The sequence below is a fragment of the Hipposideros armiger genome, unplaced genomic scaffold, assembly GCF_001890085.2.
Source record: "Hipposideros armiger isolate ML-2016 unplaced genomic scaffold, ASM189008v1 scaffold_240, whole genome shotgun sequence".
In the NCBI taxonomy this organism is placed as follows: domain Eukaryota; kingdom Metazoa; phylum Chordata; class Mammalia; order Chiroptera; family Hipposideridae; genus Hipposideros; species Hipposideros armiger.
This window is the reverse complement of record NW_017731590.1, coordinates 1484486-1510672: the sequence shown is the minus strand read 5'-3', so window position 1 is coordinate 1510672 and position 26187 is coordinate 1484486. Positions and strand designations below refer to the sequence as shown.

At 42.5% G+C, this 26187-nt stretch overlaps 1 long non-coding RNA gene across 1 annotated transcript in view; it reads right to left on the bottom strand.

Annotated features, from left to right (window-relative positions):
- LOC109389712 (uncharacterized) overlaps nt 1-26187 on the bottom strand; it is an 86641-nt gene that overhangs the window by 21262 nt on the left and 39192 nt on the right. The gene's annotated exons all lie outside the window — the stretch shown is intronic.

Here is a 26187-nt window from a genome sequence, read left to right as displayed (position 1 = left end):
TTGTGGCTAAAGTGAGTTTGGGGAGCAGGAGTGAAATGGGTTCAGCCTCCCTGTGCCGTGCTGAGGAACTGCACGAAATCCTATAGGCAAGGGTGGAGTAGCATCATCAGGATTTGATTTTAGAAGAAAAATCCATGCACATTTGTGATAAGAGAAGTGAAATGGGGAGACCACAAATAGAACAAGCCTGTGTTACTTATTTCACCCTCCTAATAACCCCACGGAGTAGCTATTATTTCTCTATATCAAGAAGGAGCTTATAGCTTGCTCTTTGGCTGACAAGTGACAAAGCTAGGACTCAAAGCTAGACCTTCCGATGTCAAGTCTAGGGCACTTTTTCACTTTTCACCATAACTTATTAGCTACTACAAGCAGGAAATGCAAACACCAAGTTGATGTCATGGGTTCTTAACTCTTTTTATGCTATGGACCCATTTAATAGTCTGGTGATGCTTATGAGCCTCATGTCAGCATATTTTTTTAATGCATAAAATAAAATGCATTGAACTTCCGAAGACATCAAAATATTAAAATCTAGTTATTAAAATATTTAAACACTGTGCTATGGTAATATAAGTGCTTCTTTATTAATACATCAAAAATGCAAGCTCTATGGAAGGAACTAATGTCTACCAGAATCTCAAAACAGTGGTAAATAAAAATCATTGTTTAAAATATCTCCAACAACTGCAGTGCAATATAAAAATATCTGTGATTCCTATTGGTGACATAGTCATGGGTTTTTGATAACATGACTGTGACTTGCCTCCAATCATAATTAATAAAATTGACAAGTTCCAGTTATAGATTAGTGAGCGTAAAGGTATAATTCTTTCTCACCCAAATTCATAGATCCCTGAATAATATCCATGGATTCTGGTTAAGAACCTCAAGAAATGTTTCAAATTTGGGATAATCTAAGAAAGCAATTTTCAAAATATTTAGGAATGGGATCCTTTTTTTCAAGTGAACTAAGAAGCAGAATTTCAGAGATGAAATAGTTCAAAGCAGAAGGACTCCGATTAAAGCACAATGTGAACGACTTGGAGACCCACTCCCTGGGTCTCTCCTCACATCTCATAGGCCCAGGCACCCTTGATGGAGCAGGCCCATGAGGTATCTCCTCAGAGTCCCAGGGGTCCCCCAAAAATACTTTGCTGTGGGTTCCCAACATGTGTCTGCAGGTCTCAGCTTTCTCAAGACAGAGAGGCCTGGAAAGTTTTCTGGTCATAATAGCCCTTTCCAGAACACACACTGCTATCCCACTCTCAGGAAAGCCTGTTTGAAGCGAAAGTTTCTGAGCAGCCATGAATTGTCAGCAATATTCCAGAGGTAGTAGCATTGTTCATACATGGGCTGCTTCCAGTGAACAGTAACGGTTTCAAGCTAATAAGGAAATAATCCATTTTCAGCAGATGAAAGAAGGGGGATCAGAAAGGTAATTTGAGCTGAGGGTAATAACAGTGCCAAAAACTTATAATGGAAACTACCTAAAGAATCCAAGACCCTTTGTTAGATATGAATGATTTCTTTTTTCTGGTGAAAAGTGTATGAAGAACTTGAGAAGAAGGGCCTGAGTGGATTTTATGAAACAACCTCTGTCTGGGGAAGAAGGGCTTGGGGTAAGGTTGCAGCTCCACTGTATCCTTAGGTTACGTAACAGGGAGGGAGTTGAAAGATGTTCAATCCACCACAATATGATGTGCTCTGTCTTTGAACTCTTTCCTCCAGGTTTTAACTGTAAGTTCATACATGTTTCTTTGCAATACCTCTCTCCCTGGCTGTGAAGATAGAGCAGAAACAAAAGCAAACTTAATTAAGAAAGAATTCTATGAGGAATGCATACACAGCTGATGGTCCCCACTCTGAGCGCCAAAATCTTGACTGTAATTCAAGAAGAATCCGCCTATTGAAGATTCCTATATGCAACAATGCTTTAAAGTTTTTAAAGGCAAAAAATTTTAATGACATTAACTGAACTTTATTGAAAATATCTAATCCCATTCTGAAATAAGAACTAGAATCGATTGGCTCTACTACCAAAATGCAAAGAACCAAAAAAAAAGATATATAGTGAGCTATGATATCAGTTTATAATGCCTTTTATTCATTCATTCATTCATTCATTCATTCAAAAACTATTGAGTAGCTTTTGGTTGGTGGACTGAACTAGGTGCCAGAAATACGCTGGGGAACAACACATAGTCCTTTGTCCTCATGGGACACATATTCTAGAGAAGAGACAGACAATCCACCAATACGTACTCAGTTCCCCTGAAGGGAATTGATCCTTAGTCTTCAGTGTGACTAAGAATCACCCAGGAAACTTGTTAAAAGTACATATTCCTGATTCAGCACACCTGAAATGGGGCTGAAGAATTAACATTTTTAATGAGCCTGACAGTGAATCTAATGCAGGTGGTTGGCAGACCAGGCTTTAAGGAACATGACAACTAATAACACTGTAGAACAGTCTGTCTTCCTGGGGCCCCCACTGTTCTCACCCCATGCTCTTCACACAGGAATGCCCATTTCTCCCTTCACACCCCTTACTAAGCCTCAGTCTTTGCCTGCACACTTTCTTAGAGCTCTGCCCTTAATTCCTATGTCCTAAGTGTTAAATAATTTATTTCTAGGAAAAAATGATTCCTTTCAACACACTCTGAAAATGCCTTCAGTATTTTGCTGCAGCTCCCTGTCTCTCTAACCTGAACCATCTGTCCCTCCATGTTTTAGGCAGCTGCATTATCTCAACATTCAGTGAGCTGCAGCAGCAGGAGGAGGGCTTCACATCCCTTTGGGCACTAAGAGTGACATTCTGCTTGCAAGGTGCTCGAATCCTTCCAACACTATAAAATAGCCCACCCCACGCAATATTATCAAGAGGCATGGCATGACTGTTTGATCTCCTCATGCCTCATATCACATACACACACACATGCACACATGCACACATGTCCCTGTGAATATAAATAGGTTTGCAGATACAAGATAGCTAAATAAAACCTGCCACTTTCTTAATTTATCAAAAAGTAGTAATTTTCAAACTCTCAGCTATAAACCATATACAGCTACTAATCCATACAAGAATTTGGCTCCTATTAATTCTATTTTCATAAAGGCACCAGAAAGTAAAGAACTCCAGTCTCCAAATGCAATGGCCCTTTATCTTCCCATCAATGACAGTGTTACGGTCATCCTTGACATGACACCATACCTGGACCACACTGTGACTCAGCCCCTAGTTCCAACAAAGTAAAGCAAGACCAGCATTATTAACCTTCCTCCAAAGGACAAACTGTTGCTGCATAATCATCTCTGAGCCCATTAACTATATCCCAGTGGATTCTATACAGAATACTTTTTAATGTTAGTCCTTATATCTTTTTGTTTCTTCTTAACATGGTAATACCTTACGAATAAAAAGTTAATTGCTTAGGGCTGAGCTGAATTAGTGAAAAGCGTGAATGACAACTTATGTCTGTTCAGAGCAGTTTTGTTACTATAAAATACAACAAGATTAAATAAGTGTTGCCAAGTAGAAGGCATGCTGCCCTGCCCTGCTTTAATGAGTAGATAAGAATAATTTGTCATTAGCATACGAAGGCTGCTAAATTGCTTTTTTAAATGTTGCTAGCGTAGGAAGCACAGGCTTCCGCAGCACACATCACTGAGAGAGTTATCCAAAGCTGGCTCTATGAATGCTCAATAAGGGAGATAGAGCAGATTTAGCACTGGATAATTTTTTGAAGTCCATTTCAGCTCCAAACTTTCACAATTCTGTGATTAACTGAATTTAACATTAACTGCATTTGTTTAATTGGGTAAAAGTGTTTTATGAATTACCATAAATTCCCAACTAGTGAAACCCAAATTGATATATTTTGCTGAACCCAATGACTCTACTCATTTCCTGATTTTCATAGGAAAGTAAATGTTTGGTGCCCTATCAAGAGTGTCCTGTTCCATGATATCTAACTAAAAAAAAATGGAGAAAACTTTACTCCAGAGATGGAGAGTGGCACAATAATAAAATTAGCAACTGTCATTTGTATCATTGTATACTGTTTACTTCCAAATGTTCTGTATCTTTTTGTATTCAGGTATTCTGTACAATAACTAAGGAGGGATATTATTAATAACATCATATTAAAGAAAGAGGTCCCAAGGATCTGTGTGTTCTTTCAGGATTAGAACCTGGATCTTTTGACTCTAGAGTCCACCTGGTAGGCATTAGAAGTTGAATATACACTGGTTTAATGGATGAACAAATTGATCATCAATCAGTAAATAATTAGGGATCATCTAATTAAAAGAAAGCACAGGTAGGCCAAGCAAGACAATCATTTGAACACTAAACATCTTTCAGATACTGAGAAATGAAGGACTCCCACTGGGATACATACAAAAGCCAGGCTGGCTCCATAATTTTGGGGCCTGTTGGAAAATAAAAATGCAGGGCCCCTTGTTCAAAAGTCATTAAGACGTTCAAGACAGCAACAACAGAGTATTAAGTCAAGCACTGAGCCCTTCCGAGAGCTGGGGGTCCTGTACAACTATACAGACCACATACCCCTGAAGCCAGCCCTGCACAAGGCACTTTGAAGCTTAGAGTTTGGTTCTTGGTAGGAATGGTGCCATCCTGTAGACAGCATTTTTGGATATTGGTGGGTGGGAAGTTCTTGGCTGATACAATGATTAGAGACCCCACTGGCAGGTAGCGGGCATGGGCCAACTATTGTCAAGACCCACCATATCAGGGACAGCCCTGCTCTGTAAAGAATCCTCCTGCTTCCCTGAGAACTTTTGAATGTCCTGCAAGATATTCACATAGGTGCAAAGCCTGTTTATACTTATCTGAACTTAAAATCTACCTTTGTTTCACACATTCCAAGTTTTCTAGGATGTGACTATTCTGTCATATCTAGAAAGACTGCATGCTGCTTTTTTAGAACTTTATCACTAAAAACAGTTACATTAATGACAGCAGCGCATCATTCAAAGTGATTCTCGTGGAAGTACAAGCACCTGATTCCTTTGTTATGTCTTCTAGTAGGGTCCTAGCCATGCTTTTACATAAAGGAACACAGATTATTTTATCACAAGTTGTTTTCCTTTCATATTATAGTTAGAACATTATAATTTTTTTCTAATTGGTTGGAGGTAGGTCACACTGTCAGAGCATTTTGTTTCATGCTGGCAAAAGGACATTTCAAAATATTTGTTACATAAAGTGGCTTTGGATATGAAAGAGTTGAGAACCACAGGCTTAGAGGCATAAGATTACAAAATGTTTCAGCTGGAAGGAATTTGGGGGATTATCTACTTCACTGACAGATAAGGAAATTGAGGCTGAAATAGATTACATAGCTTTCCTAAGGTCACCCAGCAATTACTGGCAATGCCAGGACTTGAACCTATGTTAATTTCCTGGACTATATAAAGTAATTATTTTCTTTTCTTTCCCTTCCTCTCTTAGTTCCTCCCTTCCTTCCTATCTTCCTTCCTTTCTTCCTTCCAACAAACACAACAGCTCTCTTACTTTGTGCCAGGCATTAGGGCGGGTCCTGACGATGCCGAGATGACTAAGACACTGGCCAGAAAACAAGGCCAAACCCAGATATGGCACAACATACCCTGGAGTAGACCTACAGTCAAAACATTACAAGGAGCAAATGACTGAGTCTTCCCCAGGGTGTTGAATGCAGAGGTGGGATTTGAATCTGGAAGGTGGGAGGAAGGCTTTGCTCTTTAAGGACAAAGTAACTCTCATTCTGAGCAGTTGCACAGAATGGACAAAGACACAATGGCCCAAATGAGACCATCTATAATCAAGTGTTGGCTGTCCGCAGCCCTCAATGTCAAGAAGTACTTTCCAGAAACACAAGGTTGGTCATTAGCCTGCCAAACACAGCCATGCAGAGAGCAAGTACACAGCAGGGCTGGCTCAGGGGACTTGGGACTCCCTGAGGTCTGGAAGAAAGGAAGTGAAGAGAGAATTCTCCACACTGTTCCATGGGTGACCAGGGTTTGATAAGCCCTTGGAGTTCTGTGGGTACTGGCCAGACTGCAAATAAGAAAATAGCTTGTGGCTTGCTGAAGTGGTGAAGTGGATCACTTACTGATTCTCACCTAGCTTGGAATAGACCCAATAACCAACATCGAGGGCTTTAATAAGAGCAAAAGAAAGATTTACTGGATGCAAGTGCTTCTCATTAGAGAGGACGGAAGGGAGAGAAAACATGCTGACCCACCAGTGAGGGGCCACACCGTGGCTTCCAGCCTGGTGACTACCAACCAGACAGGAGAGTAAGAGGAAGTCAAATGAGAGCCCCTAGGCTCGCGTTTACCAGAAGTGTTAGAAAATATTTTCCACAGATTGCCAGATTGTCTGCTTTCTTTCTCCTCTTCCTCTCCACCCTGCAAACCCCACACCCAGGAATCTAGGACATAGGCAATATGGCTGCCACTTACTGAGTCCAAAACAAGGCACCGACTTTGCATTTTTAGGTATTATCTCTAATCCTCATCTGAACCCTAAAAGGGGTGCATAATTTTTCCACATTACAAGGGAGAAAACTAAAACTAATGAAATGATTATTAAGTAGTGGGGCTAGAATTAGAACCCAAGTGTCTCTGACACCAAAGCCTATACTTGAAATTTTTTCTCTTGGGAATAGTACTTAACAGGCACTATTTTTCCTCTCAAGGCTTTGAGTTAAATCCACTCTACCCTACATAAACAGCTTTGAAGGTTGTCCTACTGCTATTATCCTCATCATAGAGATGAGTTAACTGAGGCGTGGAAAGTTACTCAGCATGTGGCAAAGTGAGACCTCGAACACAGCATTGTCAGAGTCCAGATCCCAAGCTCTCATCAATTACATCCTAGATGCTCCTTGAAAACCTTTCTTAATAAATGAAAAGTATAGTTGGCAATCTAAGTAGGACTCAGGGAATGCATCCATTCACTCAAATATTCAACAAATATTTACTGAGCTCCTACTTCATCTCATGCATTTTTCTACGCCTGAAAGATACAGTGATAATCATGCAAATAGCATTCTCTGAGGCAGGGGGGGCAGCTTACTATACATGAGGAACAAGTAAGATAATCAAGAAAAATCCTGATAGAGATGAGTACAATAAAGAAAATAAAGTAGGGTCGGCCGAGTGGCACGTTGGTTAAGAGTTGGCTTGGGATGCCAGCTCTGAGCAGCAGGGCCCCTGTTCAGATTCCACATGAGGGCCAGTGACACTGCACCCTCTATAGCTAAGATGGTGAACAACAGTTCGTCCTGGAGCTGGGCTGCCGTGAGTGGCCAGCAGCCGGCGTGAGCTGCTATGAGCCGCCATGAGCGGCTGCCCAATGGCCAGCGAGCGACTGCCTCACCCGGGAAGAGCGCAATGATAATACCAACATAAATGATAAGGCCAGTGAAGCCACATCCTCCACAACTAGACTGAAAAACAAAAGGACAGTAACTTGTCTGTTCCCCTTCCCCTGATTCCCCAGCGCTGTTCCCTTCCCTCAATTCCCCAATAAAAAAATCTTAAAAAGAGAAGAAAAGAAAGCAGGGCACTGTAGATGAGTCTACTTTATATTGGGTGGCCAGGTATGTGTCACCTGGGGAAGCTATTTGTAAGCCTGAGACTCCAATGACAAGAAGGTTCTTACCATGTGAAAGTCTAGTTGAAAAGCATTCTAGGCAGATGAAATAGTGAGTGCAGAGACCATACAGCAACAAGCAACTTGGTGCAGCCCCAGCAGAGGAGAAGGCCATTGCACGCAGAATGTACTGAGGGTGAGGGGATGGGACAAGATGAGGTCTGAAACGAGGGGTAGCCAGTGCCCCGGGACATGGTGGGCCACCATAAGGAACTGGATTTTATTCTATATAAGACAAGGAGACATGGAAGGATTTTAAGCATTTAAAATGATTTGCATTTTAAAAACATAATTTTGGCTGCTGTTTGAAAAGGACGCGAGAGAATGCAGGGAGACAAGTGGGGGAGGACACTGCAGGCGTCCAGCTCCCATAATGTTGGCTCGGTGTAAGCAAGAGATGTAGAGAAGTGGACACCTCCTGAATACATTTTGAAGCCACCTTGCGTTTTTGTAAACAGGCAAGAGTTGCTACATTTTTGGACACCCTGAATGATGTCCTCTGCCAGCCACTCATGTTTTAACGGGCTTCTGCCATGTTAGACTATGAAAACGCAACTGAAATAACAGGATATGATGCCATCATCTTTTCTGTTCACCCTAAAAGAGGGTTTTATGAAGTTTCACAAAAAAGTGATGCTTGCCAGGTAGCCAAACAGCTTCCCTGACCACTGCTCACAGTGACCCAGACAGAAGAGATAAACCAGTGGCAGAGAACTCCGTGCGTTTCTAAGCCAGCCCCAATAATGATTTGTCCTATTTACTGTGGTCCAAGTGGCAGTTACTTCAGAAGAAATAGAAAATGAGGATAACTAGAAAAAAATTGAGGTCACCATGAGGTACCACCTCATCTATTTAGGAGCAACTTAGGACAACTTAGGACGTAGGCTTATTGTTGGTAAAAATACGAGGTCTGTCTACCACCAATAGGTTTAAATGCCCATTCTGGAAATCAAGGAAAATCCATCTGAAGGACAATGAAGAGTTTGACAGGGAAGCCCTCCTTTGTGTCATGTTCTCAGGAGGAAAGACAGCTGGTGGCACGCAACAGTCTGCAGATCTGACTCTGGGAGACAGAAGGTTGGGCACAAGGTGAGCTGTCAGGAGAAAAAGAAAAAAATCGAGGGAACCCTAGAGAAGATGGGCCTTGTACATAATTGATCTGACATAGAACTGCCCACTCCATCACTACAGCTGAAATACGGCCACTCTCCCACGTGGGAATGCATTTGTGTTTCAGGGCACCAGACTCCATCTATTAAGGGAAGTGTGTAAATGGGAAAGATAACATGTCTGTCAGTCTGAGCTAGTGATGCTGGAAACCCAAACACCATGTCAGAGCCTTGGGATAAAAAACATATAAATCTAACTCTAGACTAAATCAAAAAGAATTTTGTCCATCAAACAAGGGAAGGGAGTAAGAGGCTTATGACAACTGCCCCTCCTGACTTTTGGTTGGTTAATTGTACTCAGGGAAGAAAAAAAATGTGATCTGTTCTGGGGACCTGCATTAAAAATGGTATGAGAATTACTCTCAGCTACTTGGGTTTGCTTTCTTCCTAAAGGTAGGATTAAAAGATGTTCATCATTTCATCAACAAATAAGTATTTAGAACATATCATTCATCCATCATTCTGCTAGGAACAATATGAAAACAAGATAAGTGCATCATTCCTGACCTCATGGACATTATAACCCAGTTCATTTTCAGACCTTTTTAGATATTTAGGCATTTCTGTGACAAAGTGTTAAATTCAGTTTAATGCAACAAACCTCTATTGAGTTCATATTCTGAGCAAAGTAATATAAGGACAAGAGTTATTCATTCAATAAATAATAATAATAAACATGTGTGACATACATGTAATATATGTATTATATCATATATATGTTTCAGTACACACATAGTTGATTAAGATCTAGATAACTGCCTCAAGGAACCTGTAGTGTGGGAGGGATAATAAGACTTATATATATAGATAACTAGAACCTATGATAGACAATAATAAATATCATTAAAAAAGAGAAGTGTAGATAAAGAACTTTAACAGGAAGGATGATGGGGTGACCAACTCTGGGAGATGGGCAAAAAACTATTCTCTGCCTCAATTTCCCAATTTATTCACTAACTCAACAAATACAACATGAATTCTTGCCGCATTCCAGATTGTTATGGTCTGGAATGAAAATCTGACTAGAAAGGAGAGAGCTGCCAGTTCACTGGGATAAATACCTTAATCCAGATAGGGAGAAGTTGCAGGGGGAAAATACAGGAGGGAACTTCCAAGTCGGCTTGTGGTGAGAAACAGCAAAGGAAGGTTTTACAGAGTAGAGGAGTTTTCACTGGGTGTGAAAGAAAAGTGAACATCTCAGAAGGAAAGGAGGACAAGTGCTCTAGGCAGTAATTACAGAGACTGTCAAGTGTGGAGGAAGTTCAAGGTGCATGTGAGAAGAAATGGAGGAGACTGGGGCAGAAAGTCATGGGAGCCTCTACCAGTTCTCCTGGTGAAATAGGAGGGGAGGTTACCACCAGAGGGATGGAGGTAGCATGGTCTGGGTGGGGCACTGAAATGGTAGGTTATGCTCTGGAAGGCTGCTTTGAGAAGGTAAGAAGATACTCATAAAGAACAAGCAAACGGCAGCTTTGAAGTAGAAGCGTGGTGTGGCATAAATTCCACACAGTCATGCCAAATACTCAAACAGCACTGAGGAGTCTCGGCATAAGAGTGCAGGGAACACACCACTGGAGAGACAAATGTGTGTGTGTGCAAGGGAACTGGGGGTGCTAGGAAGAGTTCAGAAGATTAACCACAGGGTCTAGTCTGATGGGTTGAAAGAAAATGAGTCAAGTTGTTGGAGTTGGAATGGTAAATAGTGTTCATCTCAGGTGTCAACTCCAATTGATAGAATCCTGTGCAGAGAAGGATTCCAAAGTTGTCTCTGTTGCTCAAAAGGAAAGAATGGCATGATCCATCAGGAATGTTCTCCTTGGGCACAAAAAGAGTGGCGACAGCCACACCAGGTGTTTATCATCTCTGGACTAGAAGCCAGATGAGGCTGTGAGAGTAACGGAGTGAGAGAGATAGAAGGACTGGAGGTTATGGTCAGAGAGTGAGATGTTAGGGCTTGACGTTACCAAGGTCAACTTCTCACTGGAGATGTCCAGGCCTAGGACACGACCATGGGAGGTTTGGCTGAATAGAGGACAAGGCCCAATCTAGAATTCAAATACCTGAATGCTGCTGCTTTTGTCTTACTGAAGAAGAGACGTGTCTTCAGAAGAAAAAGACCCTTGTGACTTAGGAGAAGGGTGGATGATTGAAGATACTTGGCCATTATAATGTAAATGGGGGAAAGCGTGGGAAACTCTCATTCCTTCATTTTCATCAGCTTCCAGTCTGAATAAGCCAAAGCATGTAGTAGCACGCTGCCTATGTGGGCCTCCTCCAAGCTCATGGCTCATGGCCCTGGAGAAATCAACCACTGACCATTTCCTCCAGCAGGGCGGGCAGGAAGTGAGCCAAGGACCTGTCCTCCAATAATCTCATCCCAATAACACTTAACATGAGATCCACCTTCTTAAAAAGATTTTAAGTGTAAAATATAGTGTATTGGCTATAGGTACAATATTCTACAACAGATCTCTAGAACTTATTCCATCTTGTTTAACTGAAACTTTATGTCCTCTGATTGTTAACTTTCTTTTTGCCCCTCCCCCCAGCCCCTGGCAACCACCATACCACTATTTGAGTCTGTGAATTTGACTATTTTATATACCTCATGTAAGTGGAATCATGCATTTGTCTTTCTGTGACTGGCTTATTGTAATTAATGTACTATGAGGAGGGGAGTTGATTTTCACTCTTCTGGATAAACACCCAGAAGTGGGATTACTGGATCATATGGTAGTTCTATTTTTAATTTTTTGAGGAGCCTCTATACTGTTTCCCATAATGCCTGCACCATTTTGCACTCCCACCAGCTGTGTACAAGGGTCCCAATTTCTTCACATCCTCTCCTGAATCTCCTTCTGGGCTCTGGAGTGACAGTGTCTCAGGGGCTTCACAGGGAAAAACTGTCACTCAGTGCCACTGTGGAGGGCTGGGCTCCCAGTCCATGCCTCCCTGTCTGCCAGCTCGCCTCATGGATAAAAGTAGAGAAGGAATTGGGATTAGCCAGAGGGATGAATTCATGGGCCTATAGAGCATGTCTAAAAGCGTTTGTCAAAAAAAGAGTTAATGACTGCTTCTCTGCGGGAAGCCCTAAAGAAATGAGTGTTCGGAAGTGTAGAACATTCGCTTTTACGGTAGGTGGTGTTATTGTTACATGTTCATACAGACAGTGCTAATTAACAATCCTAAAGCCACATCCTTAAATTATTTCTCTGCTTAAAACCCTGCAATGTTTAACGCACCCCAGCAATTTTATATCTAAAACATTAGCCTGAATGCCTGGCACTATTCTGTGGCTGACAAAGTACAAGTTGCTCTTAAAAGCAAGTGAGGCTTAGAAAGAAAAGAAAAACATCCGACAAGCTGCCTCCCTGACCCTCACTCCTGACAGTCACTCTAAATATGAAAACAACAATAATCTTCAAAGAAAATTTAAAGTGTACCTTACCTTTGCCAGACAGACAATGAAATATAGACACTACCAATTTTTCTGTATGTGCGGATATGAGGAATCAGATAACACCTTCTTAAAGATCCCACCTGAAAAATCAAATCAGTGCCCTCAAATTTATTCAAGGTCCACTGGGTTTCACTGTTTTCCTTCTGGGTTTCCCACCCATCCTTTGTCATTTCTAACCACTGCAGATTGCATTTGGGGTTTGAACCCAGGGCACTGTTGTAGCTTTGGGCTGGGATTTTCCTGGATATATATCACAGTCAGCACGGAGCACTGTGAAGAAAGAGCACACAAAGCCTCTTTGTCTCTCCTCCAGTAAATATCTCAAGTACTGAGCTCAGTGAGAAAGGGCTTAGATCCAGCTTAAACACACACACACACACACACACACACACACACACACACACACACACACACACACACCACCAAGCTCTTGCCTTTCTCTGCCTCCCCCAGCCTGGTCTTCTCTGCACACAGCCTGGTTCAGCTGGCCAAGTGGCCTCAGTCCTCTGGACAAGATTTGGCAGAAAATATCATGACAGAACCTCCCGCTTGGAAAGTATTGGTGCCGAGACCGCATCTGGGAGCAGCACATATGTGATTCCACTGGTTTCCACACAAAGAGGCAGCTTGTGCCAATGGCCAGCTGGCCAGCTGAGCACTCATCTGCAGCCATAGGAACAGGGGTGGGGGAGCAACCTGCCTGATTCTGTTTGCATGGTCTCCCCAATTGCCCAGTCTCTGCATAAACTACTTCCCCGTTATTCTCCTCCCTAACACTATCCCAACAATACCCTTCATGGGGGTCCCATTCAACTGTATGGAGCCAGGAGACTTATGTATCTCCTTACCTCCACACCACCAAGCACAGTGCCTTACACAGAGCATACCCTCAATAAAGGTTTGCTGGATAGCAGAATGGAGGGATAGATGGACAGAGAGATAGATGGATGGGTGACAGATGAATTATGAATGGATGAATGGATGGATGGATGGATGGATGGATGGATGGATGGATGGATGGATGAAGAGAAATCAAGCCAAGGTGCTATTACCCCTCTCTAAAAGAACTGAGTTCTTTCACTGACAGCCTCAGTCTGAACTCTAGATCTCGAGAGTGCTAGTACAGGCTGGTGTTAGCAGGGCCAGCAACATACTTGTAGTGCTGCCAATCCCCATTCTCCCACCAAGACAGACATCATTAACAGGCCATAGCATTCTTGCCAACAGATTCAACACCTTTACTCTCAATGTCCTTGGTAGTGCTCCAGGCATGTACTACTAATCATCAAACAGGAGGCAAACAATTTTCAGGGTTAGAATATGGGTTCTGGGGTCTCACAAACCATTGTTTAGATCTTGATTCAATCATTTTCTTCCTGTAGGACCTGGAGAAAGCTATTGAAACTAAGATACCACAGAGCTAAGCCTTTGGTTTTCTATCTGTATCAAGGAAGACAAAGAACAAAAATTCACAGGGTTACTCTGGAGATTAATGAGAAAATTAAGGAAGCACCTGACATAGTAGGTGCTTAATAAATGTTAGATGTTTTTATCCAGAGACTGATTACGGATGATCAAGTCTCTTGTTTCTATGAAAGGTCTTTCTCATCATTGTCAAATTTCTCACTCAGTTGCTTCTCCCCCAAAGGGATGGCAGAGAAAAATCAGTATATGAACTCAGACTGAACTTGGTGCCACAAGAGGCAGCACTAGTGTGGACTAAGGAAGCATGGTTTCTAATTTAGCTAGTCTAAAACCATTCAGACAGGCATTGCTTGAAGGCAGGACAGTAAAATGAACAGATCTGGAAGTGAAAAGACCTGGGTTCAAAACCCTGTGCCCAACTGACCGAATTAACATGGAGGTTTCATAAACATGAAAATAAATTCTACTCCTTCTGAGAATTTATAACACTTATCTGTGCTATGAGTCTGGAAATTTGTTCATGTCACGGCCCTGTTGTAATAATGCTGATAACATACACTCAAGTCGTGTTAACTGCAGGTCCATGCTTCGTTCTGTTACACACACACACACACACACACATACACACACACACACACACACACAAATACACCTATTTAATTTTCACAACTCTCTAACTATGAGGTAGCTCATATCAAAATCACATTTTATATATGAAATACTGAAGCACAAAAAAAAAATAACTTGCCCAAGGTCAAAAGGCTTTAAATGCTGGGCAAGTATCTGAACCCAAAATAATGATCTGCTGTCAGGAGGCAGTAATAGCTTTCCTTGTCATTTAGAATCTCCTTTCTCTCCCCAGGAGCCCCACTGAGCACAGAGGCAGCACAGACTAGGTACAAGGTCTCTGACCTAGCCTGCCTGTATTTGAACCCCAGCTCTCTTTAACTGCTGTGTGCAGCCATTTCCCCATGCAAAAAGTGAGGCTAATAAGCATAGTCCCCTCTAGAATTGTTATGAGAATTAAATGGGTTACTCTAAGTAAAGCATTCAGTGCAGGGCCTGGCACACAGAAAGTGCTGGACAGGCATGTGCTGTTACTGTGCACAGAAACCCAGTCTAAAGCATCTCCACATTCCATGTGTCTCACACACAGTAAGTGCTTTTTTGTGTTGACTCCATTGATTTAACTAACTAGCTCAAGAACAAGAGACTAGGAGTCAACTAGACCAGGTCCAATGCCAGCTCAGCCACAAATTAACTCTGTGACTTTGAGCACGTCAAGTAACTTCATCTGAGTCTCTGTCTTCCCAGTTTATAAAATGGGAATCACCCATGCTCCCTGTGAATCTCACAGAATTGTTGTGCTACTCGACTCAACAAGAGGTATGTGTAGACAGCATGTAAACTATTAGAAGATACGTAATTAATTTAGTCTTGATGAAACCACCTTCTGAGGGCCTCTGAAGGCCTCTGCTTGAGGGTCATTTTCACCTTACTGCAGACGCAGAAGAGGCAGTCCCCTCCAAAGGAGCGCTGTTTGGAGAACTCTTGCTGAGCCAAATGATGTTGTCATAAAAGCACATTGCAGAGGGGCCCTTGATGTTCATTGAACTGAAGAAACCACTGCACTGTGTCCAATATGGAGCAAGTGGCGAGTTTTCTGCTGTCTACAGCTGTGTTCCAAGGCATCCCACGAGTTTTGCCAGCCGTGACATCCAGGTGCCCATTTCGTTTGTTGGAAGTTAGGTAGAACATGATGTTACAGACCAGACAATATTATGAAGAGACATTTGTTTTAGTTGTTACTTCCCTTTAAAGTTAGACACATCTACATTTTAATGTCAGCTCCATCATTTACAAACTATGTGACCTGTTTAATCTCCCTCAACCTCACCTGGGACAGTTGCACAGATTAGAGAGACCTAGCACAGGCTCTGGCACATGAGAGATGTTCTGTGAATTTAGTGGCCATTGCCATTATCATTCCCCTCTTTAGAGACCCCTGTTAGTTGTTTCTGCCTGAACTTTAGGGACCCAAGAGCCCTCCGTTCAGCCTTGCCTGTTCCTTCGACTCCATAGTCTGAATCTTTCCTGACTTCTGCCAACAAACACTCCTATGTCCTGTTCCTATAGGTAGGCCTGTTCTTGCTGAAACATGTGTCTCCTAATGCATTCCCCATCCAGGTAACATTTGCTGAAAGACCCTAACTCATGGCAGCTCTTAAAGACTCTAGTTACGATCATTTTCAAACATATCGCTCACACCCCTTTTTGGGAGAAAGCATTCCCTGGTCATCATTAAAGCCCTAAAAAGGCTTCTCAGGAACACACAGTCAGTTAGAGCCATGGCCCAAGGTCAAACCCTCACCGGATTAGAGAAAGGAAACAGCAGAATGTAGTAGAAAAAAAGCACAGGTTTTCTAATCAGAGGGGATTCTGTGCCTTAGGCAGCAGTGACCTGAGTCCTTTCTTCCTCATTTACAAAGTAAGGAGGATACCATAGACCTCCTGGGCTTATCATGATAACTAAAAGCTAACATATCAGTTAGCTTTTGCTGCCTAACAAATCAACCCAAAACTTAGTGACTTATAAGAACTATCACTTATTTAATACACAAGCCTGTGGGTTTGCAATTTGGGCTCGTCTCAGCTGGGCAGTCCTGCTGGGCTCAACTCAAGGCCTAGGCTCAGAACCCACCCACATCATCCCCACCACATTTAACTGGTCAAAAAAAACCCCAAGGCCAGCCCAGATTCAAGGAGTGGGGAAAGAGACCGCCTCTTGATGAGAGTTACTTGAAATTGTTGTGGCAATTTTTGAATTCTGCCGTAGATTGTAAAGATAGAACACCTGGTCCTCAAACTAAGTGAATAGATTTCCATTACATTTTTAGTTCAGAAATTCTTGCAGCGGCCTTTTATATGAAACTTAAAAAAATAAAAAAAACCATTTGTTGAGCCTTTACTATCCAGCACTATGCTAGATATTAGAGAAGAAAGGAGGATTTAAAATATGTTTATGACAAAATCTCTGCCCTCAAGGTGTTTATAATCTAATTGGGGAGGAAAATATACACACACAAAGATGAATTACAAGGCCAGAGAGAAACAACAGTTTAAGGCAATAGTAGAAGAGCTGTCACAAGGCTAGACATGACTAGTTGCTAAATGCATTATACAGTCGATGACTTCGGAGGCTAAAGAGAGAGGGCTGGAGTCATCAGGGAAGGCTTATCAAAGGGAGGATTTAAGATGCTTCTTGAAACATCGTTAAAGTTGGCCCAAAGCACCAAACAGAAATGAGTCCCTGACATCTACTGTCTCTCTCATCTACCTTTCTAGGAGCCCTTCTATCAGAAAGGATTCCCTCTATCCATAGTTTCATGATTAAGCTCCATCTCCAGGGCTGTAGGGGAAAGAAGGCAGATCCTAATCCTCAGAGCCATTAGTCAAAGGGAAGACATTTCTTGGTGATAGACAGAATGCTATAGTGGAAAAATTATGGATTTTTTTTTCATTCCCAAAGCTGACAGTGTATATTTGCTTTTCTTCTCAAAACCTCCACTCTTTAAAAATCTTTTATCTCTCTCTAATGGGGATTGTTCCTACAGCAATGCATGGGACATCAGAGATGATTTGACTGTAATGCTCCTGGCATATGCAGACAATAAATAAAATGTCCCTTCCCTCGCTCATGCTTCTCCATCACGTATGCCACCTACATTTGACGTATTTATCAAATGTTCCATTAAGTGTAATACTTAGTAAATATCACTAGGCCTTCACTGTAGTGGTTGTGCAGCAAGATCATTCTAGAAGATTCCTGGCACAAGAACGGTGTTCAATAAATATGTGTTCTTCTGCTTGCATTTCCTGGAACTCATCATGCTCTCTCATATCTCTGTGCAACTTGCCCATTTTGCTCCATCAACCTGGAATAACTATCCCCCAGCCACCATCCACCAACACAACTAGCCAACGCCCATTCATCTTAGGCACCCACTCCTCCAGGAAGACTCCCCTGCCCCATTTCCCTGCCCACTCTGATTTAAGTAGGTCTTCTATTGCTTCTATAGAAGTACATAGGACAGCACTGAACTTCAGAAAATGATTATGGGAGGGAGAGATGGATGGATGGATGGATGGATGGATGGATGGATGGATGGATGGATGGATGGTTCACTGAAGGTATCTCAATCAGAAATGAGCCAAAAGCTCTTTTCATACTTTTGGGCTACTATAAAGTGCTCTTTGTGAGGCACAAATTTCTTAAATCAGAAATGGAAGCTAAGCTTTCTATGAATAGGTGGGAGTGAATGATTAAGACTCATTCTCATAGAATAATAGGCCTGACATGGAAAATTCCTGCTCAGCACATGCAATATACTCACAGGAAACAGCAGGTAAGCAACATAATTAGAAAGAGATGCATCAACCCAAAGAACAAACGCCATTCCCTCTTGAAGTTTTCAGGGTTCAACTTAAGACAAGGTCCTTGGAGACAAGATTCTTTACCAACTGTCAGACTCAGTAAGCATAAGATACCAAACTTGACATGTTTGGGAGGGAAAGGTTTCTCTCCATGGAGACTGAAGTTAGTTGCTCTGAGATTCCCTAACATAAATCATTTTCATCCTACCAAAGCCTTCAGCTAGCGAAGGGACCAGGAGACCCTAGCCCTCATTTTCCTAATCTCTACTTTCTCTCTCACTCTCCACAAAACCCTCACCACACCCTCCCCCACCTCATGATGCAATGTTTCCGAAGTGTTCTGAGATCTCAGAAAAATAAACATTGTTTGCTTAATTTGAAACTCTATGGAATTTTTCTTTTAAAAATCTCAACAAAAACAAAACAAAGCAATTGATACCAATATGGAAGCCATGAAGAACATACTGTCTGAATTTAATCAAAGAACATGTACACCATCAGTATATGACAGTTTAAAGAAAAGCGTCAAACAAAAGAGAAATTACTGATCTCTTCTTCCATGTTTTTCCCCTGTGTTCTTTTTTTTCTTGATACCCTTGCAACAAACATTTACTAATTGTGATGTGTCAGGCAGTCTGCTAGGCTTCTTGATGTAAAATTGAATAGGGTGCAATGGTTTTCCACAGTCTAGGGGAGACAGTGGCATGCAACGCACAGTCACTGTGCAGTGTTTAAGAGGTGTGATGAGATATGTCTAGAGTGCAGGCAGCAGCACACAGAAGAAACATCCACATCAATCTGATGGATTATGAAAGGCTTCCCAGAGGAAACAACATCTGGGAGATGAAGGTGATTTTCAGGATAGGGGTTTTTCAGACATAAAAGGATGTGTCACAAATGGCGAACAGAAAGGCTAGGCAATGAATCAGCATTTGCAGAACCATAGGTCGTGCCTCATGACTAGAGAAACGGGGTTGATGAAGCTAAAGAGATTTACAATAGTCAGATCATAAAATGTCTTGTGCATCAAGCTGAATCTGTACTTTTATTGTTAAAGCGATGGGAGCTCCTGAAGGGCTATAAGCCAAGTGATACTATAATCTAATTTGCATTTAGAAAAATGGCTCCATCACAGGGTGGAGAGAATGGTAGGGGAATTAAACTGGAGGCAGAAAGACCACGGGAAAAAGCATTGGAGGAAATGTGGTGAGAAATGATGAAGGCCTGATGGACCCGCTCAATGGTCATAGGAAAGGTGGTTGAGTGTCTTTTCATTTGGAGTGGAACCACGTATTTTTTATGAAACTTCCCAGCAAATAGCATATTGTGGCCACCAGCATTCCCTGTGGTTTCCTTGGCATTCCTTTCCTCTCTGCTTTCCATAAGTATCTGGCTTGGGGAAACCATGTCTTAGCAATCACTGTGGTCAGAAGCCCTGGGCTTGGCCTATCTCAGTCACACTAGCTCATTCCTTCAAGCGAGTCACTTGTTCCCTCTGAGGCTCAGTTTCCTTATTTATAAAACAGGATCATGACACTTACCTCCTAACCTTGCATGATAATTGAATACAATAATTTATTATATTATTGTTTGGCCCACTAAGTTGCTAAGAGGCAGTAAATCATCACATACGATACCACATTAGGAATATTTTGGAGGCAAATGACAGAAAACCCAACCTAAACTGGCTCAAGCTAGAAAAACAGATGTCCTGGAAAGTCTGTGAGCAGATCTGGCTTCAGACAAAGCTTGAATAAGGCTCAGATGACGTCACCAGGATTCAAGTGCTGGCTCTGCTCTTCCTGAGATGGTTCCATGCTCAGAGTCACATTGTGGGTCCCCTTCTCTGCCGCTAGCAGCTTCAGACACATGTCACACCACCCAACCCTATCTCTTCTGGTGGGTTTTTCCCTAAGCCTAGTACTCTCTCATTGGCTTGAATTGGATTATATACCCATCCCTGTGACCAGAAAATGGCATTTCTATATTGATGTATGCCTATATTGAGCGGAGCATCCAAAAGTACAGGACTGAGAATGAGGGAGGGACAGCTCTCTCAAAGCAGAGGTGGAGTGCTTTTACCAGAAGCAAAGGGAAGGTATAGTGGGTACGAAGGCAATGAGTGTCGCTTACATACACTGTGTAGTCAGGCACCACTCAGTCTCTGGTTGCTAAGCAGCTGTATAGAGATTTACAACTCTGCTGTTGTGGCCACTGTTCTGAGATGGAGCACGAAAGATGTGGCCCTTCTTTCCACTTATGTTGTAATCGTAAAATGGTTATTTATTGTCAAGCTTTGAAGTATTCATCCGAATGCTCTCATAACACCTACGAGCCATTCAGGGATCACCAGGATTCCACGAGACTCATTTAAGAGGCACTTCTAGAGGTGCTATGAAGCAGAGGCAAAGGGAGAGCTTCTAGCAACAAGAGAGGACCTAATGCGCAGGAATCAGATAAAAGATTCTGACAGCAATCAATAGTAACTGTATTTATAAGAGGCATCCTCTTCCTCATTAGAAAGTACCTGCTAGCCCCTGGGGACTTACCCATCTCTATAAGCTTTAAATCATTTCACCAACCTTTTGCCTCCAGCCAAAAGACTGAGTGGGCCCCAAGCACAAGCTGCCATTGTATACTCTGATCAGAATGTGTTCAAGGACAGGCAAACACACAAAACCAACAATTGCCTGGCTCTCCAGAAAGGTGACCATCAATGACTTAGAAGCTGGCTCCCATGATTTCTGTGACTGTAGGAGAGCAGAGAGGGGGTGAAGCTTCTCCTGCCCTCGAGGTGGCAACATGAACAAACAGGAAGGCTACATTTCAGAATCAGTTTCCTTTAACTTTATTTCTGGGTATGTCTATAGTTCCCTCCTTTATTAGAAAGCAGGCTCCTTGAGGGCAGAGACCATATCTTTTTCATCTCTAACTCCAACACTTACCACTATGCCTGACCCACAGTAGGCATTTCATAAATGTGTATTGAATCAATGAATTCACTCTGCTAGGCATTGCCAAATATAAAGATCTGAAAGGCAGTTTTGTGCTTAAAGGCCTCATAGCCTGGTAGAGTAGAAAATGAGAACATAATGGATTTGAAATAAGGCAAGGTAATCTAAGTGTACCCTACACACTCATGGCTGTTTTTTTGTTAACAAAGCACTAAATCGTATCCTTTTTCTTATCTGATTCTCAGGACACCCCAGTGATGCTGGCATAGCAGATTCATTGGCCTCATTTTACAGACATGAGATCAGTTACTTGGGTGCAAGGGGTAGAAACACTCAACCAAAGTCACATGACTTAATAGTGGCAGAGCCTGGACTGGCTCTGAACCCCAGGTCTGCACTCATCCCATGATGTCTTTGCAGAGTTCCAGATTGAATGCAGGCATGTTCAACTCTGAGCACCAAAGATGGTGAAACAGACTATTATTCACTATCCATCTTATATTATTAAAAGTGCTTTCTTAGTCATTCTCTCTTTTAATCGCCACATAGAATTTGTATAGCAATTTTATAGATAAAAGAAGAGAGAGAGTACTTGCCTTGAGTCTAGACTAAATTGGAAAGCTAGCCAACAATTGAGATAAAACTAGAACCTAAGACTCCTGAGTTACCACTCCTCCTTCTGTGTTCTCTCTGGCCTTGAAAAATCAGTCATACAATCATTGGATAGTCAGAATAGAAGAAACCATTTGCAGTGTACCTTCTCGCCCCATGCAGACATCCCTTCATCCAGTTTCTCCTTACACACCTCTAGTGAGAACACACTACTTACCACAGTGGAATGCAGGCTGCCCGATGTTGGAAATCCCTATCAGCAATGCTTTTGTCATTAACAAATAGAACTCTGACTCCCTGCTGTCTACACTCATTGTTGCTGCATTGGTATTGGGTAACTGCCATGTGCCAAGCACCCCATAGATAGGTACTATTATTATACCCATTTTGCAAATGAGGAAACAGGGCCTTCGAGTGGTTAAGAAAACGTATCCAAGGTCACAGATGGGAAGAGGTAAGACCAGGTCTGATGTTTTTAAATACAACAGTGTCTGTGGCTTGCACTTAGGAGACACGCAAATGAAAGTGCACACCTTCCTCCAGAAAGAGCAAATTAAGACCTGTTTTGCAGACATGGCTGCCTCTATGCCACTCTCCTGTTTTACAAGTCGGTAAATGTTCAGGAGCTTCCAATCCAATGTATGAGGTTAATTAATCATATGTAAAAGTTTACAGTTTATACACTATAATCTCATAAACATTTATTAGTATGCTAATAGAGAGTAATGGCCATGTGAGCATAAAATGAGACAGGGGCTGAAGTGACAGAGCGAAAGAGCTGTCAGAAAATTCATGGTATCGTATTTTACCAGCAAGAGTATTACAGGCATGATCTCCCTACAGATTCTGTTTCCTGGTTGCACCTCTGGATGCCCATGACAGGGTCGAAAGGATACCGGAGAGCTCAGTTCTAGTCCTGACTCTGCCCTTTAAGAAGAAAAAGGGGCCGACCTTTATTGAAACCTACTCTGTGCCAATGCTCTGCTAGACACTTCCTCAGTGATTTGTCTAGCTCTACCTGGGTGAGCTTAAGCAATGGCTTGGCACATTACGAATATTCAGTTATATTTATTCAACTATGCTGAGTCTAAATGAAATCACTCTCCCTCTGTGGGCTGTTTTCTCACTCCATCTCTAAGATTCCTTGTACATTGCTCTCTTGATTCCAAGAAAGTCTTCTACCACCTCTCTCAAATACATCAGGCAAGTGACACCAAATTTAAATCATCCCACTTTCCTGAAGTCTAACACAAGGCAGTGTAATGCAAGAGAGATGGCTCGAGAAACAGGTCCCCTAAAATCCCATCCATCACTGCCCTCAGTGGCTAACAGCAGCTCACTTGGTATAATGATGTACTGCAGTCAGTTTCCTCATCAGAAACATAGAGATAATAAGGATCTCATGACATGAGGAAGTCATGAAATATGTGAAAGTATTTATGAACACATCTATGTGCATTTGTCTCTCTGTACAACTATTTACTGAGTACCAACCATACACAAGCTCTCAGGCTGGGGCCTTGGGGATACAAGATGACTAAGACCCGATTTCTGCGTTTAAGTAGTTCATAACATACATGTGATGAAGAGTGAAGGGTAAAAAGTCATCCTTAAACAAATAAAGTGATAAATAAAGTTGTATGAGAAGAGAAAGAACCATTAATTTCATTTGGATGGGATTTTTTCAGAGAATGTTTCATTAAAGATGATTCCATTTTCAACCTAGCCATGAAGAAAGAGCAGACAATTTTGTAACTTACCTCTTTGTAAAGCGAACATTGTGTTCATAATGCATGTGGATTTTATTTATTTTATCTATCTATAACATTTCATCTGCTCAAACCACAGCATATTTTTATTTGCCTGGTAAGGGACAATTAAGCTGTTACCACTTTTGCACCATTGGATTGACTGTCCCCGTATAAGCTTTGGTCACATGTAAGATCGTCCCCTTATCATGGACAATTATAAGTGGAATTACTGGTACATGTTCCTTACCAGGTATTGCCAAGTGGCTACCTGAAGGACGTGGGCAGATTAGTACAATTACACGAAATAGAAAACCACATAAACAATGTTATGTATTATTTGTGGATACATTTAAATATTGTAAAAGTGAATTGGAAATGATTACATACCAACTTCACCATGGTGCTTACCTCTGGGGAGGCAGAAAGGACAAGGGCCTTTAGCAAATAACATCTCTTAAATCTGGGGGATGGGCATATGAGTTTCCGGTAAACAATTTCTGTCCTTTTCTGGTTGGAAATTTTTAAAAAGCTCATAATTAATCCTCTTAAAATTAGAACACCCGTGTCAGGCTGAGACATGGGGAGGAGTAGGCCTTGCAGGTTGAGGGAAGACATCAGCGGGAGCCCTGAATAGTGAAAACACAACCTGTCCTAGACATGGCACATAGCCTTGCTTTGACTAGAGAGAAGAATGCCCAGGTGGGAAAGAGAACGGGAAAGGGTAGATGGGAACCAGCCATACCGAGGGATCTGGACTATATCCTGGAGCTACCTGAAGCCTGTAGGCCTGCATGCTTCTCGCTGGCCTCACATTATCTGGACACCACAAAGTGCACCGACCACCCACCCCTGCAGCCCCTCTTCTCCTCACACACCTCCTGACCCTTAGCGACATACTGCAGGTCTGAGCTCGAGAGCCAGGTGGTCAGGAGGCCAGGGCCCCCTTCCATGGCAGCCCTTTGAGATGAGTCAGCTCAGAGCTGCTAACGTGGAAAATACGCATTGTCTCACGCACAGGTGTGAGAACTTGGAGGGGCTCGGAGCCAGCGCTGCCCTAAGCTCAATGAGAGTTCAAACAATCCCCAGAGCCAGCAAGAAGAAAATTGTCTCATAAAACTTCCCATTGATTTTAGTTGGATCCTTATAAATTCCCATGGGGCCAGATTGCTTTTAGCATGATTAATATCCCTGCCTTCCCTGAGGCACATTCGTTTTCTCTCTCTCTCTCCCCCGGTCCCTCTCTCTGTCTCTCCCCCCTCCCCGTCTCTAACACATGTGCACAGACACACCACACACTCACACCCTCTCACGCACACGCTTTCTGTCACACACACTACGTCATTCTCCAGCAGGGAACAAGAGGCAGAGATGAATTTCTGTGTGAGTGCTTCTCCCACTCCTTAAACATAGGGTTAAATGTTTCCCTTGTCAGGAAACTTCGAGTCTGTTTCCTTTTGTAATGTGTTTTTCACACTTATCTCAAATCTGGCTAGGCTTTGCCTTATGACCAAAATTTTCCCTTGAAAACACCCCTGAGTTCACATAACCCAGAGCAGGGGCCCTGCATCAATCATGGAAGCCGATGACTGGTGGGTCGGCTCCATGAACCAAAACAAGCCACTTAGCAGCTTGTTCTCGGCACAGCCTGGGCTTCCCAGGGTTCACGAGGGGAGAAGACGTCTCTGTGAGCCCCCAGCCAGCAGAGTGCAGAGCTGGGGCCAGAGGCATGAGGGAGCTTCTCGAACTTATCAAGGAGCAAACATAGCTCTTCCCTTTGTTCAAGGAAACACAAGAAATCAAGGCGAGGCAGGGTTACCTGGCCTTCTCCGCAGCACAGGGCAAACTCCAAATGAACTTACATGCGGAAAATGGCCCCAGAGGATAGAGTTTCCCAGCAGACGTCAGCCTTCAGGACTTGTTATTTTGGTGGGGAAATTCGTGTGTATAATAAGAAGGTAAAACATCCATAATAGTTCTCCTTCAAAGGCACACAGCTTAGCAGAGACATTAGCTCACGTTTATTACCATCCAGGAAATCCACTTCTCAGTCGAGGGATACTCACTACCAGGTGACACATGCTGCCCACCCCTCAAGCCTTCTCCTTCCCTTGAGTCTCCTCTTCCACTTTTCCCATTCTTAATCTTAACCAAAACCTATGGAAAAAAAAAAAAGGACAGATTCCAGATAGTAGGAAAGAACTTTTCAGAAGTCCAAGCTGTCTAGAAATGATATGGGGCCCTTTGAGCAGTAAAGACCAAGGGCCAAGAAGAAGACGGGCAACTGCTTGATGGAGTCATGTCGATGGAGAGTTTCTACATGTTAGGGCACTTTGAGAGATTCGTGATTCTGAGCTCCATCTCAGGCCTTCACCAGCCACCCAGATGGCCATGGCCACTCCACCTCAGCACTCCTACAGCTCATCCCAAATACCTGTGTCTTTAGAGATCTCCCCTTGTGCAGAGATCCTTCCTCCTCAGAAGGAGTCTGTGGAATTTGAAGGCACAAACTTGACATTCTTCCATCTTTCCCACAGCTCCTAGCACATCATAAATGCCTAATAAATTGTTCGACTGGTTGAGGAGCTTTGGAAAGGAGGTGTGTAGAAAAAGATAGCCCTGAGATGTTTACTCCGTCTGGGAGTGTCCTATAAGGCAGACAATCCAGAGTGGGATTGTGTCAGTGTCCTCCCCCATCACAGTAGCTCAGATCCAA